The sequence below is a fragment of the Mchenga conophoros genome, linkage group LG7 (genome assembly GCF_057382185.1).
Source record: "Mchenga conophoros isolate Kocher_MC1m ecotype Shallow Benthic linkage group LG7, M_conophoros_male_GT1.1, whole genome shotgun sequence".
NCBI classification, from domain to species: domain Eukaryota; kingdom Metazoa; phylum Chordata; class Actinopteri; order Cichliformes; family Cichlidae; genus Mchenga; species Mchenga conophoros.
Window position 1 is genome coordinate 11,499,698 of NC_140532.1, and position 22,927 is coordinate 11,522,624.

The following is a 22,927-nucleotide window of genomic DNA, read 5'->3' on the forward strand; positions in this document are numbered from 1 at the left end:
GAATTACATTGTCTTCATCTAGAAATATTTCAACTGGATTTCTGCCGCTCTAAAGGGAGCTGAAGATAAAGGAGAAGAAGGTAAAAACACATCCTGTTGTGTGAATCCTAGAGAAGGCCTTGAACCCTGCCATTCATCCCTTTCACTTCATCAGCTGAGTCTAATTGCCAGAGAGGACAGGATACCCAGGACCCAATTGTTCTTTATCCTCTTTGGAGCCTCTGAGGCATGAAAAGCGAAAGGCCTGCTTTTGATCTTTTTTTTGTTAGTTTTTTTCTGTCATCCCCTACTATCCTTTCCCTTAGAATGAGACACTCCTTTCACACTGTGCCCCCTTCTTCATCCACGCAAAATAATTATCAAGCTCTGCTTCATCAAATAATGGTGGATATTGGAGGTCATGATTGGGAGGGCCAGAGGTCTGCAGGGTGGCCCTAGGATGTGGTGAAGCGTCCATCTAATCTTAGAGGCAGGATCCTTAACTGTGGCTACCTTTATATACCTTGACCCTCGGTTTTCGTTTGTCTGTCCTAATGAGACCCTCTCATGCAGCCAGTGCTATAGAGGTCTTGCAATGGCAGGGTTGGGAGGCCAAAGTACAATGAGACGTAGGGCTGGGCTGAGACAAGGGCACATCTGTGCTATCTTATTAAGCCTTGGAAAAGAGCTCATGCGTTTCAACGGCCCATGCGCTCTGAGAGCAGATCTATTGACACCTACTTGTCCTTTGCGGTTAACACACCCAAGGCACACCCAAGTTTTTGTTAGAAGCAGTTGCTGGCGTAGCATTTAGTATGGCAAATTATTTAACATGCTTTGGACGACCATATGTAGAGATGAAAGATGAAAAAAGCAATTTAGCAATAATAAGACAACCCCTTGATCTAGAGAAATGACAAGGATGTAAGAGCCAAATTTTGCAAAAAGAAATAGTTTTCATAGCTGAAAATTGTGGATGCCAAAATATGTCTGAATACACAATTTTGCTTGTTTGTTTGTTAATTCAGAAGCATATTTGAAATATTTGTATTTGTTACTTAAGGACTAGTTGCTATCCATGTCTTAAGCATTTGTAGAAATTTTGCAGAAATTTGACAGAATAAAATGCTTACTAAAAGTCTAGCTGAAAAAAAAAATCATATCTTGACGTACTTTGTGAAAAAAACAATAACAAAAAAAAAACAACGGGACATAGGATAACAACCCTAACGATCTGTCTACATTGTAAAAGGGACAGCATGATATACTATAAGTAGACAAATGACAAACAAAAACACAAGTAGGCAAACAAAAACCTTTAAGCAATCATGTTAAGCATGCCTAACATCTGAGCACTGTGTGAGAACAAAGCAGGGCTCCTGTCAGTGCATCGATCCACTCCTGAAGGCACACATCCATAGCTCTCTGATTGCTCCCTGCCTCTTGCGTCTATCTCTCTCCCCCGCGCCTCTAACTCTCTGCTCTGGCTCCTTTCTGAGAGTGGGCTTATTGATCTAGCCTACTTCGTTGGAGTTAACTCACTGATAAAGCCTGACCAAGGGCTTCCAATGGCCTAAAAGAGTTTGGAGAGCTAGCGAGAAAGGTCATCGGAAAGAAAAGTCTTTATATTAACAAAAATATTTTGTCCTCATGTTCATTCAAGTTGGTTTATTAACTGTACAGACTCAGGTTTTTCAAGTTGTACTGAATTATTGTCTTCCTAGGCTTTTAATTGTTGGCAGCTGAAAGAGTATAGTTATTCATCCTAAGCCATTAACCCTTATCAGATTTGATTAACCTTTCATATTATAGTCCTTATGGAAGAGTTAGGGTTACTAATTTGAAAAGTGTTATAATGCCAAGTAGACTGGTTAGAATCTTAAAATTTTGCATGATTTTGGGATGTTGAACTTGATAAAGTCATTTATTTTTTAAACATGTTTTAGTTGAGTAGGTAGTAGGAAATCAAATCAATATACAGTATGTATATAAACCATAATTATTTGGTTCACCTGCTTACTATTTACATTCTATCCATGACTGTACTGATGAGATTGCATTATGTATGCATCTAATCAAGTGGTTAAATCTACCTTCTGAATGCACTGTACTGACTCTTGCAATGGTTTTGGCATCGTTGTGCAAGGCATTTGTCATTCTCTCGTTCCTGATAACTCACACACATCATACAACAGGACTTTTGCAGTGAATATATTGAGCAGAATTCACACTGTAGTAAATCAGTAGCTTCAGTGATTCATTCATTCATTTGTAAGTGCAGCTGAAGTAGTCTGGCACAATGCACTGAGTTACACTCCTTATTTAAAAAAAGAACTTGGATCTGTAAAGGACTGTGTTTGCTATAATAAAGTAGAGGAATGCTATTGTAATTCAGCTTTGGTCAGTGACCTGACCAGGCTGGTAAAGATAGCATTTGCAGATGAGTTATTAAAGCTTTTCATTTTAATCGGTGGTTTATTCTACTATGAGCCACCTCTGGTATGATTCACTAGACATGAGGAAATAATTCATGATAAAATAAAGATTTAGAAATATTCTTACAACTATTTTTAAGTGTATTGCAGTCCTCAAAATAATAAAAAATGTCTACAATTTTCTCCAGAAAGCTTACACAATGATCTCAAAAATCAGTGTTTCTTAAAAAATGTGACTCATGTTTTGTGTGTCAGTATGTGTAATCGTGTCTCCAGAGTGTGATTACATTGTATGTCAGTTTGTGTATATTTTTGCAAGTGTGTTGTGCTGTCATGTTTGTGGCATTCCATGTGGGAGGGTCTGTTGATAAGTAAGCCATCTGTAGTGTTCTGCCGAACGACATGTTGTAAAGCGCGATTTGAGAGTGTGGAGAGACTTGACTTGACAAATCTTGGCACATAATGAGACAGAAGGGAGTAAAGGCAGAAGTCTGTCCAGAGATAAACAATTAGATTTGTCCCTGAGGTAAAGGCCATGCAATGCAAGGACTCTCAGACTAACAAAATCAATATGGCTTCCAGTAAGAACACTCAGGGGGTAGAGTGATGAAGAGGTTATCATTCATTTCTCAGATTAGGACACACATACAGAATGAAGAACAGTCTCGCTTTAAAAATCAATATGATCACTGGCATGAAAGCTGCTTGTCAGTGATGGATAGATTTGAAAGTATGCATCTGCTATTCAACTGTCTGTCAGATATAGTCGGTGTAATGAGATGTGATAACATAGATCAACAGGGATACTGAACTGAGCTAGTCAAGCCAGTTTTCGTCAGCAGCCAATTGTGAGAGGCTCTTAAAGGAGACAGCACTGGGGAATGATATTTTCACACCCCCATATAAAACCACAATGGAGCATGAGCCATAGACGGAATGGGCAGTCCCTTCACATTGCATTCCCTCTTAGGCCCTGCCCAGACTTGCAGGTCTAATCTAACATCTCACCACTGTTCCCAGCAGGGCTCACAAGGGTAGCACTGCCAGGGCAAGAAGGGTTGGACTGTTAGAGGAAGGGTGTCCCATGTTGCGCATGGACTGGCTTTAAAAACGACAACAAAAAGAGACAATGAATGGTTTTGGGGTGGGAGTGGGGGCAACCGCAACTTGTGTGCAACTGCTGTTAGACAGCAAAGTCTCCTCAGAGACGCTGAGTCGCTGACCATAAAGGTGTGAGTCTGCGCCGCGGCCAGCCTGTCACCTCATCTCCATGGAAACAGTGACGTGGTACCCCAGTGGGCTTGTTTCTGCTGTGGCCTGGAGGAGCAAGATCACTTGGGGATGTAGTCTGGCCATCACCTGGGCTTCGGGGGGGCGGGAGGCATAGCTTTGATGACCTTCAACAACCTGCCAGTCTGTCATCGCGGTCTGGGGAATAACATGAAAAAAAAAATCAGCTAGGGATTTGTGTAAAGACATTGTTCACTGGGCCATTTTAGCTTTGGATGAGGTTCTTTGTTCCAATGGGAATCAAAGCTAGTGAAGTATACTTTTCAAACCATTTCTTTCCCCTGTATTACCTTTACCTTAAGATTTTATATAAGATTTTTATATGTGAAAATTTAATAAACTTAAATTTGGCGATTTATGATTAAACATTTTGATTGAAAATTCAATTTGTTATATTTAAACTGCAATATTAAACAAATTCCAATAGAATGCACGTCTGGACACAGTACAACCCAACAGTTTAGTCTGGAACATTTTTATTATACGGAATCTACACCATATCATCATCAAAATACTAGGGCACTCTCAAAATGTAATAAATAAATCAGTTTTTCTTAGTGGAGATGGAGCTTTAACTTCATTATTGATTAAACATGCCGATCTTATTATTGATGAATTAACTCTTTAAAAAGTGAATTCTAGAATCTGTTGAAATTGTTGATTATTGATTTTCTTAGACCAGAAAACTCAATAATATACTAATTTCAATGAAAATTTATAACAAAAGAAACCCCACACACATTGTCCACATTCACAATTGAAAAGCTGGATTTTGTAACTTTAGGCATTATTTATTTAAAAATGAATGATATGATAAACCAGTTTTTATATGTGTTGCACAATTTATATATAATTGTCTTTTAAATTGATCATTGCTTTTTAACTTTTGCCACTCTATTTAAGAAAGATATTTTGGTTCATTTTTGTGGTTTATAGAATAAAACATCACAAAAGAGGAATGCATAATAGAGAAACTTGCTATCTTCTTCGGTTTCAGGGATGTGCACACTAGAGTAGTAAAAATTCAGCATGATTAGATACATAATCAGGAACATCAGAGTAATTTCAGTGTAGTGTTATAGACTATTGTTGGTATCACTGTGATAAATTATTGCCAAATGGAATCTCAAATCTTCTTCATTTGAGTGTAAAGCAGCGCCATCCAAACCATTCCCTGGAGACACTTGTGTTGTATTATCTGACAAACCAGTACAGGAGATTCTGTGGAAAAATCTGTGCTTTCTTCCTTTCAGCCAAAAAGAAAGAGGGTTTTGAATGGAGTGGTGATTCTTTATGCAGAGCTGAGACGCGACACCTACCAGACGGTGAGAGATGGCAAGCCCTAATAATACAGAGCTGTACAATGGTTCTGACAGGCGAGCAATAAAGCAATCAGGGTCCCAGGCATTCCAAATCTCTTTACCGCCCACCCTCTAACAGACTGAGAGATGGGCGGATGACCTGTGAGCTGTCAATCATGGGGGATACCTGCTGGAGCCTGATCAGGGAGAACTGAGGGCACCAGTCCATCAGATCTGTTTTCACACTCCAGACACTAACATTGCAAGCATAACCACAGACACAAAAAAGCTGCACCGCCTCGCTCTTAATTAGGAGATGTGTGTGTGTGCGTGTGTTGTTTGGGGGTGGACTTGTTTGGTTTAAATGGGTATGGGAGTGTCTTAGATATAGGGGGGATAGTAAGTGGAATCCCAGTGAGACAGAAAATAACCTTTTCCCTTGATTTAGGAATCAGGCATTGATCTGTCATGCTGTTTTGTACAAGTAAGAGCTCTCTCAGCATTGCTTCTCTGTGTGTATATGCAGTGTGTGTATGCGTGTGTGTGTGATCGGGGGGTGGGGGGGCTTGTTCATTAGCTATCTGTAGCCCATTCCAGCAAATAGATCACCATAATTCTGTGGTTAGTTAATGGCTTTCTGGTGTTTCCTCTAGAGTCTTCCTGTCTGAGGGCTGACTGCTAAAACTCCTCCACTGTTTTTTTTCTCTTTTTTCCAAGTGGGGAGTCTTGTGTTCTGCTGCCTAACTCAGAAAATTGGCTTCAGCCAGTGGCCAAGTCTGCGAGCAGTCTGGCCACATGGATTCACATTAGAGAAGTAAAAGCAACATCACAAAAAACATGCTGATCTGACATACTGTCTCACTGACTGGAATCATATTGGATCTCCACATTGAAAACCTGTCAGTAAAAGGATATTTTCTCACAATAAGTAGCTATATTTCATTGTTCTCTTTCTCCCTGGAAGACTTTGAATTTTAAATTTAACAAATTTAACAAGTTCAACATTAAATACATAAAAGTGAGACGTTATATGAATTTTGTTTTTATTCATAGTTTTTTTATTGTCTTTCCTTGGATGGAACTAAGTGCAATACTTTTTTCAGATTCACTGAAACTCCATCAGGCATTAGTATAAAATGGTCTGTAAGTACTTTTTCAAACTTTTTGGAACAATGTTTAATCATAAAATGGGTCGATGACAGCATTAACATGAAATGTTATTTATTTGGAGGAGAAACCAGAGCTCCCAAAGAAAACCCACAAAAACTTTCCAAATCCACACATCTCAGCATCTGGGCTGACATCAAGTATTAATAAATCTGTAAATTCTTTGACAGGTCACAATTGCATCTTGATTGATTTGTTTTTTTGTAAACTTTTTCCCTAGAAGAGCATTTTTGGACTTTTGTGTCCTGCACTTGTGTAGTGTGGGTTTGACTTTGAAGAGCAATGCCAAATTCTATATTTCAAGCAATGGCTTGCCTTTTTCTTTTGATGTTTGCCAAAAAAACTTAAATCAAATGAAATTGATTTAATTTGAATGTAAGTCACAGAAAATCATCATCTAATTTAATGGCTCACTTTGTTATTAGTTTGTTTTAGGTAGGTTTGTTATAGCTGCCCATATAGACTGATAGCATATTGATCCCAGTGTCTTCATTGATTTTGGTTATAGGTCCAATTCTTTATTGATTTTCTTATTTATTCTTGGTCAGTTTTCTGTTTGGAAAATACAAACCTACACATGTTTTCATTGTCAGCATGACTATTGTATTACCTGAAGTCTGATTACTGAGAAGAAACAGAAAAACAAAACAAAACATATAATTCATTTAGATTTCCAAACGTTTCAGTGCTGTTTGACCTGCTGGTATTTATTAAAAAATGTTGCTTTTTAGCTAAAACTGGATCTTGAGTCCCATCTATTCTTATCCCCACCAAGGACAGGTGATTGCTAAGAAAGGCATTATATTTTTGGGCTCTGTCCATCCCGTTTGTGTGAATGCAATATCCCAGGAATGCTTGGGATAATAAAATGAGGAAATCTCTTTAAATTTGGCCACAAGTGTCCAAGGGCTCAAGGATGAACTGATTAGAATTTAATCATAAATTGTCTACTAGAAAAAAAAGAGTGATGAATGGAAATAATGAGACATTCTATCCAAAAGACCAGAGGCCATCCAAAAAAGAGACCACTCACAGTAAGTCTGTAACTTCTTTCACATTTGGGTGGTTATTTAATTTATAACAATAGTACTAGGTGTCTACCTTGAAGCTTTATTGATTGTGGATATCTTGTAAATTATAAAACATATGTATGTATTATATGGCAGCACGGTGGCACGGTGGTTAGCACTGTTGCCGCACAGCAAGAAGGTCCTGAGTTCAATTCCACCATCAGGCCGGGGTCTTTCTGTGTGGAGTTTGCATGTTCTCCCCGTGTTTGCGTGGGTTCTCTCCGGGTACTCCGGCTTCCTCCCACCGTCCAAAGACATGCAGCTTGTGGGGATAGGTTAATTGGCTAATTCAAATTGCCACTAGGTGTGAATGGTTGTCTGTCCCTATGTGTTAGCCCTGCGACAGACTGGCGACCTGTCCAGGTTGTACCCCGCCTTTCGCCCTATGACAGCTGGGATAGGCTCCAGTGCCCCCCGCGACCCAGAAAAGGATAAGCGGATGGATGGATGTTGTATTTTAGAATTTTGTGTTTCTTTATAAAGAACAACAACTTCATGTGCAGCTTTGTTGGCCAGGCAAACACATAAATGGAAGGTTTTTTGTTTTACTTAACAAATAGACACACTGCTATATACAGACACACATATACATTACATATGCATATGCAGTATGTATACAGAAACATAATATAGAAGCATACAACTCCAAGCAAATAATTGTTTGCTCTGCACATACTTAATTGTTTCCTCTTTTGACTCTCCTTTACTTCATATGAACTATACTCGGCTGTTTCTGCCAGCAAGTCTACATAAAGCAACTGTGCATTACACGTTCAAAGAAAAATATCATAAATCACATTTTTAATTGTCCATGTTAAAGTAAATGGGCCTAGGTCTAGTATTTAGAAGGCTATAATAAAATACTGCATAGAGTAAGTGTTGTGTTATACGTTGCCAAATAAGGAGTGCAATGTCAGTCTTGTTTTAATTCTACAAACTCAATAATTACTACTGATTTAATTTCACATCAAATCATTTTCTGACTGAAGATTTCAAGGTTGCTGATGTCAGCATCACCACATCCAGCATCACCACAGCTGGCTGTGACAGCTGTGATGCCACTGAGATAACCCTATATTATACGTTTACATCACTGCCACACAAAAATCCACTGAGGTCAGAAAAGCCAAATTTGTATAAGTAAGGAGTTGCTGGTTAAGTTCATCAGACGTTCTGCTGTTGAGCACCAAGATGGCTGTAATAGCAATTGTTGTCTGATTTTTGCTTGTTGACAGATTGCCTTTTGATTGGTCTTTAGCTAACTTTGGGTATGAAGTTGCTTTGAGATACAAAGCTGATTTCCTAGTTATGAGTGCAATATATGTGGTTAAGCTGAGATCCTGTGGGACTTTCAGATACAGTCGGACGAAATGGTAGTGGCTAACCAACTGGACATAGTGGTGGTAGACAAATAGAAGAAGACGGCCGTAGTGATAGATGTAGCAATTCTGTATGACAGCAACATCAGGAAGAAGGAAGACGAGATGCTTGAGAAGTACCAAGGGCTCAAAGAAGCGCTCAAAAATATGTGGAGGGTGAAGGTAACAGTGGTCCAAGTGATAATCAGAGTGGATCCCAGGAACAACATTGGAGATCTCAGTCCAGAAGAGTGCAGTCCTAGGAACAGCCAAAATACTTTGTAGAACCCTGAAGCTCCCAGGCCTCTGGTAGAGGACCTGAGCTTGGAGGATAGACGACCTGCAGGGGCGAGAGTGTATATATATATATATATATATATATATATATATATATATATATATATATATATATATATATACATATATATATATATATATATATATATATATACATATATATATATATATATATATATATATACATATATATATATATATATATATTTACTGGTGTCTCTATATTTCTGTTACAATACATGCAGGCAGTTTGTGCTATGGTAACTTTACTTCAAGACTTGCTTTCAGTGTTATTCATATGTCCAGTAGGTTGTGTAAGCTGTTGTGTAACCCTTGGTACCTTGAGAGCCTGGACCTTCCTTGGAGCATGTCATTGGGAAAAAAATGAGTGAAAAAATGTTGATTCTAGTCACTTACTGTACCTTTGTCCAGGGCAAAGGTAAAGCATGGTGCAAAAGACTCAAGACACCTCTCATTTCTTTAAGTGGTCTTAAACAATGTGTCTCCTGGCTTTCTGGGGCTTTCTTTCAAAGTTTTCGTTTGTACATTGGCTGCTTTTTCTCTATTTTTTATGCTAGGTATGTAGTGTAACAATTTTCGGGATGAATGTTTTTCAGTCACTTAACACTGGCCTATGACTCATCGAACCATGAAAAAGCACCTCACTCAAAGAATGAATATGTTTGGTGTCTGCACACAACAGGCAACTTAGCAAAGAGCCAGTTTCAAACTACTACTTCTGTATCTTTAGTTACTTTGACTACTTAAAAAGATTTGTTCAATCTATGAAAAATGCCAATGGTAACACATTTTGACAGGCATAAAATATTTTTGCCCAACAAGTGGTTCCTCCAAAATTGGCAGATACTCCACTGTGTTCAGTGTGTAAATAGAAAACTGGCAAAAACTAGAAACTCTGGACAAAAGAAGAGGTGGCAGGACTAAAGACTGCCTATAGCAGGTAACTGAAAGTGATATATGGAAAAAGTACAATCACTTTTTCTTCCCAACTTTGTCATACAGTTACAACTTTTATATGTATAAATAAGAAAAAAAACCCTGACATATGACCTGAGAGATACGTCTTGGCCATTACCTAATCCATGTACAGTTTGCCGAAGCCTTGTCAGACAGGGTCTTAGTGAAACGATGACTGTCAAGAAGATATTTTTAAGTAAGTAAAACAGGGAGAAGTGTGCCAGATAACACAAGACATAGACAGAAAATGGGTAGCAAGAGGTCTCGGAGAGTGATGAAACTAAATTTCTCTTGGCCTCCTTTGTAAAACTTTTTTATGAAAACACAGTTGTGGCACTGTTATGGTTTGGGGCTGTATTTCAGCCAATGGTGTTGGGGATCTTGTCAAAACTGATTGATTAATGAACACAGAAAGGTATCGTGTGATCTTGATCCCCCATATAACACCATCTGGAAAGGGTTGATTTGCAGCAACTTTATTTTTCAGCTTAACAATGATCTCAAACATTCTGCCAGTGCAGTAAAAACATATCTGGATAGGAAAAAGAAACACAAAGAAACAATATCAGTTATGGATTGGCCGCCTTTAAGACTACTGAAAGGAATGACAAGAAAGCTTACCTAAAGAGGCAACACTGAAAACTCTGTCAGGCTCTACTTAACTTCTTAACTCATTAATCTTGCTTACACGCTTCTGTTCCTCTGCAGAGAGCTGTTGTTTAATACAAACAGTGCAGTAGCTGACGTTAGCGTTTTGCTAACGTCAGCTACTGCACTGAAAAGATGATAGATATCCATTTTTGGGAAACTTAGGGTAACAAACATATGCTGAAGCAATGAAAGCATTGAGGAAGACAAATGCATTACATGTTTATCACTTTTTGTGCATGTCACATTGTTGCTATGAAATGCATTGGTGCATATTAATACCAGATCATATTAACATTATATCCTATGTGAACAGTTGACCTAAAAACTTCTGCCTGCATTGTATCTCAGTCGTTTTTGACAGTGGATGATTAGTTGCAGAAGTCTGTACTTAAAATGTCCCAAAGGTTTGCTTTCAGTTCTCCTTCACCTCCTTCTGTCTGGGAAACTACATGACTTCTAAAGTCTGATGTACAAGTTTACCATGCAAAGAAAGGCTGGTCTTTTTCCTTCCAGTTTTCTGATGTCATCCTGTTCTGAGAACCTGTATTTGATCTTCTGCAGCTGGCAGACCAGCTGATATGCATTTTATATGCCAGTGAAAAGAGACTTTACTGGACCATTTACCATCTGACATCACTCTGAAGTCTGGTTGAGGTACATCTGTCCATTGAAAGCAATGTTTAAAAGCACAGCAAGTTTTTCACATTTTTAAGTCATGCTATATAACTAAACATATATATCTGCATATAATGATTTTACCTGATCTCCAGACTTTCTTTAGTTTACTGCCAATTTATATGGTTATTTTTAAAAACACAGTGATTACTACTTTATTGCTAAGTGATTCTGCATATTTTTCTAGGGTTTCACAAAATGTTCTTTGTTAAATTTTGGAATGCATTCCAATATGCAGAGGGGTTTAACAATTAATGATAACTTTGTAATGAATTATAATTGTACCCAAGTCAACTACTCTGATTAAAGGCTCTAGTGAGCCAACATGGACAAAACAGAGAAAAAAAGAAACAAAACCAAACCAGTAAATATCTGGGAATGAGTAAAAGAAAGTAGTTTATGAACTGGTCCTGGCTGTTCTCTTGATATAGGCTGTTGTCATCATTTTTCCATTTCTCAAGTTCAGCGTGAACACACAGCAAAACAAATAAACTTGAATGCCTTTCCCAACAACATCTTCTCTTTATTGGCAGCTGATACATGAACAAGAGGTTGTCTTGGCTGGAAAAAAAAAGGAAGTGCTGAGGCGTTGCTGGACCTCCAGACCTTTTTGACCAGTGGTGTGTCATCCCTCACTTTGTCATGTTTAATAAGTAAAACCAATGCCCATTTAAAGCAGCATCCATCAGTGTTAGTTGAGAACAATGACATATTGCCTTTCTGCTACAATCAAAGCATCTGGATCTTTTCTCTACTCCCCCTCTTTTATTTATGGTAAACAGCCTGAATAACAGCTGGGCAATGGGATTTTACAAGTTAATCAATTGTTTGTTTGGAGCCACTGCGATGCCCCATATCCAACCATCTGCGAGTTAATGTTAATTTACCATGCTAATTTTTCCAGAGGCAACTGCATATCTATTGATTACTTCTTAAAAGATTTGTCTACACTTAGCATTATGAAATAGTTAATTTAGAAAATTGCACTTTTTAAGTATCTATATTGCAAGTGTGAGTATGTTTAATTTTGTTTCTAAGATATTGATTTTTAAGCCATAAGCGCAACTAAAAACACAGGAAAAAGAATCCATCTGGTGCTGATAAACTTATACAAATGGTCCAGAACAACCACAGAAGTACAAAAGCATCCCATCCACATTTTAAACAGCGCTGGGATGTCCTGAGGGTCATGTTAAGTTTCACTCACTGGTGGTGCATGCAGGTATGCACTGTTTATCCTGGACACTGTGAATCCTGTTGAAGTGAAGCTGTCTTTGTCTCTCCTCCCAGGTATTTATGCCTTTGGCAGGGTCTTGGTCTTTTGTTTCGCCCTGCTCCTCCTCAGCTCCACAAGGCGGCCCATGTGAACACAGGCCCCTCAAAGGTCAGTCATGAGTATCCCCTAACATGTAGCTAGCAATTCACATAATTGGTCTTGTACAAAGTAGGCATATTAACACAATTAATAAAAAATAAGTTTATTTGCTTTATAATAATTTATTTAAGTTTTTCAATATTGTATTTTTAAAAATATTTTGAAATACAAAAATGAAAAAGCACAGATAGCGTGAACATGTTTAGGAACCTGTTTATTTAGTGTAAAGCATTTGGTGCTACAGAAATAAAATTTGCTTACTTATTTAGCTTTTTACTCAGCAGAACAACATCAGCGCAACAGAAGAAGAATGTAGAAACACAAGCATCCAGTTCCTTCCATGTGCAACCATTGCTAAGAAATATTGTTTAGGATAGCAGACAATAATGATCGCAAACACAGTCATACTGTAGAAAACTCATACATAAACAATTGAAAAGCAAAACCTTAACTTAAATTTAACAGTATTATTTTATTTGACCATGTTGTCTTGGCAGCCTTGAGCCAATGTTCGGATAGGGCACCATTTACAACTGTGCTGTGAGCACTTGTATTCACCTTTCCTGTTTTCCGGCTGCAGCACAGAATCCACACGCTACTTTATTTATAATCCAGCCAACCTCAATGTGTAACTCTTGCCCCATACTCTTGCTCGCATCACACAGTGAGGTCACTTCCCTCTGCACCTCCAACACTGCTCTTGCATTCCAACATGGCTCTAGGACAGCAGCCCAGCAAAGCTCTATACTCCTCAAATCACAAAGAGGCCCAGATCAGAGCAATGCTGGATGTGAGCCAGAATCCAGGCCCTCACAGCCCAGGCAGCTGGGGGCAGCCTATAATAAGTGGGAGACAATGAGAACTAGCACACCTCCCACGCTTTGCATGTGCATGTCGACTCGGAATTGAAATTAAATGGTTTCATAGGTTTTCCATAGGCCACCCTAATTCCGAAAAGATATAAAAACCCCTAGTGGGTTTAGCAGATGTATAGTTTAACACTATTATTATAAGCATTATTTATAGCACAATTTAAGAAAATATGCGCTATTCATTTCTCTATACTGAGTTTTAAAAGGGCAAAATTAAGGGCATTGATTAAAAACAATACACATAAAGACAAAAAAAGTTTATTTTTTTTAAACTCTGATTTTTTCAAATTCCAAGGGCATTTTAGTATTTTACAAACCCTTTCAAAAAAAACCCATTCAAATGCATCAGACTTGCTTTACTGTAAAACCTGGCAGCTGAATATTTTCTATTCTCCAGCATTTATATGTGTGTGTGTGTTTTTTTTCCACATGGGAAACTAGACATATTAAAGGTATTCTGTTTTAATGAATAATAATGAACAGTTCACTGTGATGTAGATGCTGGTGGTGCTTTAATGGTCCCTTGTAGCCTCTTAAGCCTTTGGTGATAAATCTTACGCAGGCTCACTCGTATAACTAAAACCCAAACCTCATTCAACTTCACATCCATCAGTGTTTGGCTCAAAGCGATGACAAAGCACTTTCAATTACACCAGTAACTGACTCTGGAAACAGTTCATAGCAGGGTCCAACCTCGAAGACTAGGGGGAAAACACAAGGGGGAGGGCAGAATGGCTGGTAGGGCATCCGTTTGACTCGCTCCCAAATAATAAAAAGGGTTGTGTGACTTGGGGACACAAGGGATGCCGCCAGCATTGGGAACCCAAGGACAATTCACCTATTTTGTGTGCTGTCACCCCTGTAGTCTGATTTATGGTTGGGACATCCTTCCTATGACCCATTCTTCCATCAGCTTGGTGCTATAAGGATACTCTGGTGATTAAAGGCTGAAGTATCAAAGCGTCCTCAGTCAGGGCTCTTGTCTAGTACCAGAGGGGCCTTGCGCTGCTGAATGGGGAGCGTGGCGATTGGGAGGGAGAGCGTTGCAGCAGCAGAGGAGTGCCATTCTTAACCCAGAGCACCAGAGGATAGAAGAGCCTTTTGAGAATCCATCAACTGTAAATGCTTCATTCCATAATGTTGGTGTTTTCTTTTCCATTTTTCCATCCCAATTTGTAATTATATTATGTCGAGTGTGTGCTCTCTAAAAGTTAACATGGCACTGTTTAATTGGAGTGATTTTACTCATAATTGCATGATCCTCTCTACCACTTTTGGCTTCCACTTTGTTTGAATAAGCAGGCTAATTTCAGAATCCATCCTCAAAATTAATCAGTATAGCATACTTAATATTGAAGTTCACAAATGAAATAATTGAGAAAATGTAAATCTGCTTTGAATAATGGGAGCCTTAATCATCAACAAAAACAGTATCCTAAACAATGACAGCATCACCCTGGGATAAGGCATCAACAGATAAGTGATGCTAATTTCTCTCTTTCTCTCTTTAAAATGCCTTTATTACATAAATAAAAACAGAGTCTGATTCTCCAGAGTGCCTGATCTTTTTAAAGCACCTCTGACTCCAACCCCCCTGATGAAAGGCCCACACTAACATCAGGAGTCCAGAGCCTTTACTCTCTAACTTCAGGCAATTATGACACAGAGGAGATCTTTGCCTTCTGCACTCCAAAAGAAGAAGAAAAAAGGCATCCCTTTTTTCTAAGCTTAGTTGTAAAAATAAGCTTGCTCTCCTCAATTGCAGTCACCCCGTGCCCTTTGCAATAGCAGCAAGGATGTATCGGAACAAGCCATGGGGCAAAACAAATCACTTGTGATTTACAGAATTATAAAGATTTTAATAGCTGCAATGTTTCTCTCTCAGATTGGTCTTTATTTCCAGGAGTCAAAGTTTCCTGGGTGCCGCAGGCTTTTGAAAAGCAGTAATTGGCCAACAGAGAGACTTAGGATCTCCCTGAGTGATTGAGGGTATTTGTTGCTATGAACTTGAGGCTATCACTCTAAAGATCACAGGTTCAGGTTCTTAGAGACTGCAGCTTGTCAAGCGCAATTCATTTTGCAGCTGTGGAAGTCAGGATACTTTTCCACGCAGTTTTGTTTAAAGTTTTAACCTTTCTCTGGAACTTGATGGTGGTTCTTTTGCTGATTAGTAATGTTTGCAAATAATTCAGAATAAAAATATGGTCCTCGGGTTTGTGACCTAAAGACTTTTTTGAATTAAAGCAGAGTAGCTATTATAAGGAGAAAAATGAGTATAATCCTGTTGTGTACGAAAAGAGCATCCTGAAGGAACAAAAGACAGATTTTTGAAGTATAATTAAAAATCATTTTTAATTTTATTTTTTATTATGCTGTAAATGAAGCAGCCCACCAGTTTTACCATAATTACACACTACATACAGTTGAATTTAAAAGCCATGCATATCTGCATACATAACTAAACAAGTAAACTAATGCTGTCACATAAAATAAATACAGAATCAGGCAAAATTGACAACTATTAAAAATTCAACAATATAGAAAGTATATCACAATATATAAAAAAAAATACTGTTTTCATCATATAGAGATTACGTAGAAATTTACACACTTTTTAAATCAGTTAATCTAATTCATTGGAGAAATGTATTTGTTACTCTTTTTAGATAAACCGATAAATGATACCTCGCACATCTGCAGAACAATCCCTTAATGTTGTGCTGTTAGGAAAACAAGTCTGGCAGTAGCTTAGCTATATTAAGGAAAACCACCAGGGAGGCATAATCGAGTTTGACTCTCTACCGGTGGTCTCCTTGTTAGTGTTGCGAGTGTCAGAACTGACAGTGCAGGTAGCTCAAATGCCACTTAAGGTTTTAGCTTCAGTGGCTTTTGGAAAGAAATGACCGTGACCTGTGTAGCTTGAGCCCACATCCCACACCCTTTCTGCCTGACAGCCGCTCAATGGCAAGTGTCTGCCAGCATGCCGAGGGGAACGCTGCCAAGCAGCCGGAGATAGAGATGATTACCACATCCCTCTCTCCCTCTCAGCCTGTTCACTGAAAACTGATACCTACTAACAAACTGCTGTCAACATGTTAGCGAGGCAGAGAGAGTGAGAGCAGTAGTATGTGAAGACAGAGAAAAAAAAAGGGGAGAAAAAGAGATGTGTGGGAGAGTCAATGTGAGGAGTCCAAACAAGTTAGAATTAATGACATTGAAACAAGTTTTTTTTTTTCACTCTTTCAGAGCTAACACTGTTGTGGCAGACTTGAAGAATGCAATCAACACCATAAAGAAAAGTTGGGTTCGGTAGGCATTTACCTACAGGGTGATGATCAAATGATGAATGTCAGACAGTGTAGTTGTAAGGTCACAATTTGTCAGGCTGCTGTGCTCGTCATACAAATGCAGTTATAAATTCAAAGTTAGGAGAAATTATTTCTCATGTAAAACTTTTACCCTTTTTTTTGCTACTCTAAAAATTATAATTTCTACACAATGAATACTACATTGTCATCGAGTTTCTGTGGTGTTGTGCAGATATGCAAAACGCTTCAGACCTTTAGTCCAGTCACTTAAAACTTCGTCTTTCCCGCTGAGTGGAGAATAAATGCAGTTCTTCCAAGGAGGAGTTGAAAATGTCATTGTTTTTGAATAAATCCCCCACTGCGCCACTTTGGAGTCTCACATTTAAGTGAAATAAAGGAAAAATCACAGCTGACATATATTTTTCTAATTGTTGCAGAAGGGTTGGGGGGCAGAAGCAGCATGGAGTAGCTTGAATCATTGGTAATTATAATATTGCTTGCTAATTACAAAAGATTTTGATTGTCTGATTTTGAGCAGAAGGCCTATTTTAGCCACTGTCTTAATACACATTTGTTTTTGAAGATTGGAAATGACAATTATGATAATGTGCGTCGCAGCATGAAATACTTTTGTCAAAGACTGGAAAGCAGGACATGTTAAGTCCACATATTTCTTACAGAGATTCTGTGAAAATGCTATATAAAGACATTTCAGCAGTCTATTCTTTTGATATCATTTAAAAATCAAGGTATTTTATTCTAGGCATGTTTTTAGGACACTATAGATTTGTTGGAGACTAGTGTGACAGGTTCCTTAAAAAAACAAAAGGCACTTTTTGATATGGCATCCAAAGTGTTTCAAGTTTTCTGCTCTTAAAAAACATGTAGATTGCATCGGAAAGCCATGATCGTGCAGTTCAACTTTATTTTCCAGTTTGGCCCTGCAGAAATGTCTGATATTCGTATTTTTCAAATTCAGTTATTATGTTTGATGAGAAAAATAGAGGACAAGAAAGAAAAAAAAACTGTCTGCATTAATTCACTCTGGAACTTTGTTGAGCAACAAGATAAGTATTTCTCTAAAAATCAATTTTCGAGAAGAGACGATGGAAACAAACCTAAGTGCTAGTTTGAACCAACCCCATAAGGCTTCCAGGGAAACCACCAAGCCTAAGAAGCACTTTATTAGCCAGCGGGGGGTGGGGTTGGGGGGGTCAGGAGGACCAGCCCTATCATTGATTGAGGTTGGAGGATGCATCCACAGCTGCACTTTCTCTAAATTTCTAAGAGTAAATATGCACCTTTTGAAGTGGGGGGTGCCTAGGAGCACTCCTCTGCACAGATTGTGTGGGTTTCTGTGGGGAGCTGTAGTTACGGGAAAGATCAATGGACAGGGCATTAGGGGGAAGAGTACACTACACTGTCCAACCCTCAAGCCTGCAGAACAACTCAGCAGCGCCTACATGGTCAGAATTATTGAGCTCAAGGCAGTTTAATTCTGTACAGAGTTTTGTGAGGCTGAACGTTTTCATATTGTTTGTATTGTTTTGCTTCCACTTTTTTTTTGTGTGGTTGCAATGTTGAGAAAATCCTTCGAGTCTGGAGAACGAAATGGTCTTTGAATACTTTCACAGTGGCCCTGCATGCTCATGCTTGTAAGGTCGTTTGCATTCATGCTGTATGCGTGGTTGTACATTTTTTTTTCAGTGTTAGTTTTACAGACATTGTAATTTCTTCGTTTTGTGTAAGTAGACATACTCCTCATCAATTCTACAACTTTTACAGCAAAAATTGCACAATATTTCTGACTGGAATAGTATTGTGTGTGTATAATTACTAACTGGAAAATGCCTTGGCCCATTTTGTGAAAGCATGGAAAAACCCATATCCTGCGCATTGTGTGGGTGAATATGTGTACTTGTGGCAGGCTTTAAGTGCATTAGACTTGTGCTGATTACACAGCTTCCATATTGTGGTTTGTAAAGACTTTGGAAAAGCCTTTTGGGGTAACCACACTTCCAGATGAGGCTAATCTGTTTGTGGTTGGTACAGAGTGATAAGTGAGCAAAGTTTGTTTTTAAGCCTTTTTCTCCCCCACTTATAACTCAGAATAAGCCTCAAACTCAAAATTAAAATATTAAAGCCGAACTAAGTAAACATTCACATTTAAGTCCGTGCAATTAAAACATCTTTTCAATTGTTATTTCATTCTCATTTAATTTTAATGCTCTTCCCTAGGTGAGAATGAGAGTACCAACATATAATTTCCTCATAGTGTCAAAAGTGTTTGCGCTCCCAGATGTCGCCAAGATTTGGCTCCACCAGGCTCGGAGATGTAGCCAGAGAGAGTTCGCTTTTACAACCCCTGTCACAGTCCACAAAACACTGTGTCACTCAAGCACAGCCTGTGTGGCAACTCTGGCATTAATGGAGACGTTGACATCTTCCGACAGAGTGTTTATCTAATACTAATGCTAAGCAACCAGAGCCAGTCACCCCCACACGGAGCCATCCAACCCTGCTGCAGTTCTCAGCGTCTGGCAATCATACTAGTTTTCCCATTCATTCCTCAAGACTCTTTGAATTCATAACAATGATGTTGCTGCTCCTCTGTGTCATGTTTTCTTTTTCTTTTTTTTCTTTTTTATCTTTAGCCAGATATCTTACCATCACCCACTAGGCAGCCTGACTGCATCACGGGTGCTTAAAGCAAATATCTGATATTACAGAAAACATTACCTGTGAATGCTGGCTTGAATCTCCAGCTCAGGGCCTCCAACTAAAGTTGTTTACATATTTCTGCTGCGGTGTTATTCTCGGCCGTTTTTCTCTTCACCAGCCCCCTCACACATGCAGACTCTCACAAAGGCAGATTCAAAGTCGTGTTAGCAATAAACATAAAATCTGCAAATTGTATCGACACTTCACGAAGGCATATTTAAGGAATATAGTTTTACTTGGAATTCATTCATACACTTCATTATATACTGTAGTGCATGCTGCATATCGTAAGTTCTGTTAAAAACAAGGAAAACTAAAGTTCTTAAGAAAATGTGAGCTGAAATAGTACATAACAGCAAGCAGTAGGTGTTTTGAGACACACGTACTGTGCAGTATACACTGCACAAAAGGCCACACAAATTCCTATATGTTACTATATGTATCAGAGTCTGATGATGGGTTCATGAAGTGTATGGAGCTATCTTTAGAGGATTGATTTCCCATACTGCCACGCAGTTGGCTGCATTTATATTCCATGCCTGTGGCTCCGTGACCCCTGGTTCTCCTTTGATGTGGCAGGGAGAAGCATAAACCTGGATGAGGCAGAGAGAAAGAAGGCTGAGGGATAGCAATAGGTGAAGCAGTGTACAATAGGAGGGAGGGATAGAGATTTTTCTTGAGGTGCAGGTTTCTTGGAGGGCTGGGAGGAAGGAAGGAGGGAGTGTAAAAAGACCGGTATGAGTTTGCAGAGAGCCATGCGAACCAATGAAGCCATCATCTGACAGATCTGTGAGAGTTTGCACTAAGGGCAGGTTGGTGGTGGGTGGGCAGAAAGGAAGCTGGGCTGAGGGAATGGGATCGGTGAATGGTAGGGGGTTGGGAGAGGGCATGACAGTGGCGTGAGCTGATAGAGACGTCAGCGCTGCTTCAGTAATCTCAAGACGGCTGGCCACAGCGAGGGGCCATCGAGGGGCCCACGAGAGCAGAGTCATGATAGAGTAGACCACCCCGACAACACTAGCAGGGGGCCCGGCAGTATGGACAAATCAAAGCAGGAAGAAGTAATTTTTGAGAAATTACAGAAATCTCCATGGAAATTAGCATGAAACACTTTCTAATCTCTTGCTTTTCACCATGGACGATAGGGGTCAGTGCCTCAAGTTCTCCAGCCCTTGCTTTCTCTTTTTCCCTCGCCCCATCCCTAATTTCATTATTCCCTCTTGATTTTTTTCTCTCTGTCTCCTGCTTTTTATGTATACTCATTTTACAGCCTGACACTCAGAAATAGCCCCTCCCTCCGCTCATATTCTTCAACCATTCATTTGCTTGAACCCTTTTCATTGACCACAATTAAACGTTTAGATTTCAAAAGCAAATCAAGGGAAAGCCAAGCCATGCCCTCAGAGTGACACAGGATCAAGCTGTTGGGCGCTTTGGAGTCTCAGATGGGGTGAATCCCCCAAGATGTGTCCTCTGCACCCTTCCTTTCGTTCTTGTGGTGTCTGTCAGAGCTCAGAACACTGTTCAAATGAATGGGCGGAGTGAGGCACCCTTGGTTGTGACCATGTGGTTATTGGTAATCAACAGCATTTACAGCAATACAATGAGTCCCTAAGCCATAATTCTTCTCATCACAATTGCGCTCGATTTCAATAATACAAGACAAAACGCACGTTAAGAAAATGGCTGCGGAGCCGTATTGTAGACGTGCATACCCGATTTTCAAATTGTTCTGCAGTTTGTTTGGGTCCTTTCATACTTTTGCTGGCGTTAAATTAGTTTTGGTTTGATTTGCATTGAGCCTTTGCATTACAAATTGGTGCGTGTGAGTTTTCACAAGAGCATAGCAACACCTTATTTTCATGTTTGAATACAATGCAAAGACGACCGCAGTGTAACTGACTTAGGAGAATATATTAATTATTATATTGTAATTATTATTGTTTAGGAACATGTATTATTATGCTTATTTCTATTTTCTTGTTAAATATTGGAGCGCAGAGTGTCATGACTATGGTCACGTCCATGATTTATTCTTTGTTGCTGTGCTTTGTAAATTGTTCTGTGTTCATTTCAAGGACAGAATATAACATTTACTTAGGGAACATAAAATGGGAAAATCCTATTTTGATAGGACAAAAAAATATTAAGAAGGCAATATAGCCACATCTATGTCATTTGAAAGGTGAAAGAGTTTTTCGATTAATTGCTGGATGATAAATTTGAAAGATTTTGCTTTTTGGCAAAAATAATTAGTTTGTTTAAGAGCAATTCAAGGCATATCTAAAAGAGATAAAAGAGACTAGTGCAGATAAGGGAAAAAGTGCCATCTTCCTTTACTGTTATATGAAAATATAGAAGCAATTATGCAAATAATTGCATTCACTTACTATAATTACTATTTTTTAATTCAATTAAGTAATTTTATGCACTTTTCTTGGGAATTCTTGTTTTTATGAAAAATAAATTCTTTTGGTTCATAGTCATGTTTAATAATTCCATCTTGTCACTGTCATCCTGACATGTTGGTAAACGATTTCCCCAATTTCACAATATGAAATTACTTCCACACATCTCCCCTTTATTAAATAAAGATGCATGCAAATTGACAAATAAGTACATCAGGCAAAATAGAAATAATGAGCATTAGGGCTCAAAGTAAAATAAGGGCATTTGATTTGCATTAAACTGTACGCTGATTCATGAGGAGTAGCTGCAGTGTAACTTTGGTGAAGACTTAATTAGAGTGCTTGCTGAGTTGGACATTGCAATGACAAGTGGTAGAAATGTGTGTAAGATATAGAAACCTTTCTAACCTCTAGTTAAACCTTCGCTACTGCTCTAACAGTTTGCCCTCTAATTAAGTTCCAAGTTGGACTGCCTAGTTATTTCTTTAGAACTAGTCACAATTTTGCTAATTGCAATTGTAGAAAATGACAGTATTCTCCAAAATCATAATGTATGCTATTGTCCAACATATGTCACAAAGTAGCTGCAAAAATGATCCGCTATGGAAAAGGAGAAAAAAACCTTTTATAAAAGTTTCTAAAATTAGTTTTAATAACAGACTCAGCTGTAGATAAAATGTAGATCAGTTCTGAATCATATTTGTTTGCACAATCAGATGTTAAAATGTTTTGAGCCTTATATGTAATAGTATAAACTTATTTAATAATTAAATGTTGTAGTTGAAATTTTATGTGAAATTACTGCTATTTTTTTCCTGAGTTTTGATAAAAAGAAAAAGAAGATATAAAGCATTTAACCCGGAAAGTACAAACATTTGGCAGGGCCTGAGACACCTGCTCTTAGTTGCGGTTCTAGCGTTAACAGATAGATGGCACTGCATGCAAGGTAGAGCAAAGGGCCAGAGACTTCTCTCAACCACCTTTCAGGGTCTCATTATCCGTCCGAAAATTAACCTGTCAATTTATCAATCAACGCCATCTT

The 22,927-nt window shown here is 38.6% G+C and overlaps 1 long non-coding RNA gene across 1 annotated transcript in view; it reads left to right on the forward strand.

Moving 5' to 3' along the window:
* The first annotated feature begins 12,490 nt into the window (after positions 1-12,490).
* Positions 12,491-22,927, forward strand: part of LOC146569647 (uncharacterized) — an 81,028-nt gene continuing 70,591 nt past the window's right edge. Inside the window, exon 1 of the long non-coding RNA XR_014893176.1 lies at positions 12,491-12,585. This is a non-coding gene — a long non-coding RNA (uncharacterized LOC146569647). The remainder of the gene's footprint in view (positions 12,586-22,927) is intronic.